The sequence below is a fragment of the Gracilinanus agilis genome, chromosome 5 (genome assembly GCF_016433145.1).
Source record: "Gracilinanus agilis isolate LMUSP501 chromosome 5, AgileGrace, whole genome shotgun sequence".
In the NCBI taxonomy this organism is placed as follows: domain Eukaryota; kingdom Metazoa; phylum Chordata; class Mammalia; order Didelphimorphia; family Didelphidae; genus Gracilinanus; species Gracilinanus agilis.
This window is the reverse complement of record NC_058134.1, coordinates 121,598,649-121,602,721: the sequence shown is the minus strand read 5'-3', so window position 1 is coordinate 121,602,721 and position 4,073 is coordinate 121,598,649.

Genomic DNA, 4,073 nt, shown 5'->3' with positions numbered 1-4,073 from the left:
CTGTGGACCATAGCACACCAATATTGTTCATGGCGTTTCTTGACAAAGATACTAGTGGTTTACCATTTCCTTCTCCAGTGGATTAAGGGAAACAGAGGTTAATTGACTTGTCCAGAGTTACACACAACAGAAATTAAGTGTCTGAGGCCGGATTTCAATTTAGGTCTTCCTGATTTCAGACCCTGAGCTCTATTCACCTAGCTGCCTAGATTAGCATTTGCTAAAGCCTAAGTTTTAAGTAGTAGGCTAGGTACTGGTCAGGAGATGAAGGATGAGAGGTACAAAAGGTAAAGCCCTGCTTAGAGAGCTTATACTCAAATTCAGGAGGGAAAAAAAAGTGGCTGTTTTATCGCTGTAAAGGAATAATCATGCCAGGACTGTAGTACAATCCATATTTGGTAGTATAGGCTAAATCAGAGGCAGATAAATCTTTGTCATCCCATGTTCTGGGTCAAAACTGGCCAACTGGAACTCAGAATGCTAGAAATTGATACATGTGATTCAGGAAAAATAAAGCATTGATAAAGGAAAAAACAAAACTAGTCAGTATATTCTTTTAAGGGGAATGTAATAACTCTCTATTTCCAAGATAATGCTATTATTCAGATGTATTTCAGTTGATATTTCTGAAGTATAGTGTGCTAGTCCATTGCTCTGATATTAAAAACATTTCAATTAATTAAAAAAAACTGGATTCCATAAAAAACTTCAATTGCCCACATACTTCCAACAAGTTATAACTGACGTTTCTGATGTTTCTTCAAAAATCAGAGCAGTTTCTTCACAAATGATGATGGTATTTTGCAGAAAATAAATAACTAAAACCTTTGAGAACACTTCATTAAATGAAAAGACTATTCTAAACTTGTGTCCTCAGAACAGGGCAGAGTTTGTGCTGGATTTTAATCTAGATGAATAGGAATTAATTCTTCTAAAGAGGTCAAAGAGTCCATTTTTAAAAAGACCTACCTGCCACCAAACATGCAAGTTACGAGGCTCCTACATTGTTTCTTCCTAGTCAACGGTTGAGTTTGTTCTAGCCTACAGTGACATATCCTGTCCAGAGAAAGGAAAAGGAAGGAAGGAAGGAAGGAAGGAAGGAAGGAAGGAAGGAAGGAAGGAAGGAAGGAAGGAAGGAAGGATTTGGGGACTTGGGAGTTTTTTCTTCTGGTAATCTAAAAAGGCTTGAGAATTTTAGTTTGGTCTAAATAGCGCCATGGAAACAAACTGAGGAGCTAATGAATATGTCTGTTCCCTTTTAGTTCTGATTAATTCCTACTCTGAATATGGCTGGTTAGGTTTAATTTTTTTTTGGCTAAAAAAAAAAATAATAATCCCAAGTATAGCTTTTGTTCAAAAACCAAAAAGCCCGAGAAGAAAAGAAGAAAAATTCTGGAATAAAGTAATATGCTGTTTTTTGCAAACTCCATTTTGAAATGATTTAACCAAATGGTTGAAACTCTGGTTATTCCTTTTGCTCAGATGGAGTTCTGGTCACACTAGTTTGATACTGATAAAGTGCCTTCCATACAAGTGGATAGAGTGCCAGGTCTGGAGTTGGAAGGTCCTGGGTTCAAATCTGGCCTCGGACACAAGCCTAGCTGTATGACCCTGGGCAAGTCACTTAATCTCAACTGCCTAGCTCTTGCCACTCTTCCATCTCAGAACTGATACTAAGACAGAAGGTAAGGGTTTAAAGAAAATTGAATCTGGGTTCATCCCTCTAAGTGAGCATTCTTTCCCAAGGACAAAACAATAGGAGGTACTTTCCCAGAGTGTGTTAGTCTAATAAGGACAAAACAAACCTCTCTCTTCAGACTGGAAGAGGGAGGCTGGAATGTTATGGAATATCAATACCAAACAACAAATTAATTACTGTGCATTGTACTTTAATCTTCCAACAGTCTTAATCACACAGAGTATCACTGATCAATTGAACAATAATACAGCACACCAGTAAACTAATGAGGAAACTATTAAAAGGGAAAACATTAAGAACCAGATGGAACATAAAATGAAAACTTATCCAGAATGCCTGACAGGAACATTTAAGGTGCAAAATTAGCACAGATCTTTTGAGGCCCACTTAGTTTAAAAGCCCTACCAATAGGACCAGAGTACTATTACACCTATGCAAAAATATTTATAAAATACATTCAACTCTGTAAATATCTCTGAAATTTAAAACATGCAGAAAATCTAAAAGGTTCAGTTAAACCTACTATAAAATATGTACAGATAATAAAGTCTCTAGCAATCTAGTGTCATATATGGTCATGACAACAAATGGGTACAAAGAGCAAAATGGGGATGGGAGTACATTGATTGACTTTCTAAATGGGGGCAGGAGGGTCAGTAGAACTCCTGACTGGCCATTCTCAAATGGAAGAGTAGTGAGTGCTTTGTTCTGCAGCAAAGTAAATTTCTTTTTCTTAAAAATTATGTCAAATGGCTGAAAATATTGTCAATGCTTGGGGTGAGTTGATTTTCTTAAGAGTATGTAGGGAGGGTGGGAAAAAGGGTCTTTTTTCTCTATAACTTACAGAAGAAATAAATACTGTAGTATTTTGGCATCAGCTGAAAAGCTGACCGAGGATCTTGGGCAATAAGTTTCTAGCAAAATATTGGCTGAATTTTAATAAGAGAATTCTTGACCTTTCTTTTGAAGCCTCTCTTGGCCTGCCTTCTTCACAGTATCTTGGATTTTCCGGATTCCTAAACCCAGGAAAATGCTACATTTAGGAAATGAAAACAAAAGGCTACATTTTAGCAGACCCTAATTCAGAGCTGTTTTCTAATAGGCCTCTCTGAAATATTAACTTTTCATCTGATCTTCTTACAAGTGCTGTGTCCCAAGGGGAACTTGATTGTGAAGAGAAAAAAACAAAACCCAACCCAAGTGAGGCAGAGAAGAGAATTTTTCATCTGGACTTTGAGAAATCACACAGCCATGACAATCATTTCTCTATCAGAACTTTAAGTTACAGGCCATAAACATTTCAGGATCCCTCACTTTTACCCAAAGTCTAAACCGAATTGATAAGTTGGCCACCTAATGATGCAGTTAACATTGAATTAAAATTCCAATACTCTCATAACTCCAAAGTCAGAGCTCCATGCCAGGAATGAGAAATAAGGAAGGAATTGGACAGATGACACAATTCAGCTAATACTGTATGTTTGAGGCAGGAAGCAGGATGCAAGTGAGGATCGACAGAAGCTAAAGGCTCTGACAAAGAAATATAAGCCACCCCCTCCTCAGCCAGAAGTCCCAGTGTAGGGAAGAATAGGGATGACTTCAAGTAGCCACATTTCTGACCACGATAACAAGGGTGAATCGGGTAGGAGGCTGCCATTTAAACCTGATCAACTTATTTCGGTTCTCGCACAGTAACAACTCGTCTGTGCTATGGCAAAGCAAGCACCATCACACCACTGCCCACTTCAACAAATGTAGTGAAGAGAGAAGCCTTAATAGGAAGGTCTAAGGGGCTATATTCCACTATGTCCTCAAATGGTTGGGCAGATCAACACCTACAGCCACCAGCCCCCATTATACTTGGCAGGCCTTGCATCCTGGTCTGGGAAAGGAGTTTGCAAGGAAGTGGGTCACCATTTGGGGTGGAGATGGCTGGCGGGATGGACCCCAAGAATCACTGGAAGCTCCTGGGACAACTCCTAAAGAAGTCATCTTGAAAGCATGGTTGAAGATTCCTTCATAAAATCAAAAACAGTAAATGGCAAGAGAATAGAGTTGGGAGAAACCAACCAACAGACATAAATGAAGTATTTACAATACAAGGGAAAAAATGGGATACAGAGAAACAAACTGGAGCACACCCAAGTCAAAAGACACTAAAGAGAGTTCTTTTTCTATTGGAGTTGATGACTTCAATACTCTGTAAACGGCAGGGAAGAGACTAGAGCCTGTCTGGCATCTCTATTTTCTGTGAGAGACATTTGTTAACAGTTCTCCCTGTGTCATTGTCCACTGATGAAGTTTCTTGAAATTACCAACTTGGGAAGTGCTTAAGGATTCCCATAATTGGGAAAAAATTTATTTGACAAGGTCT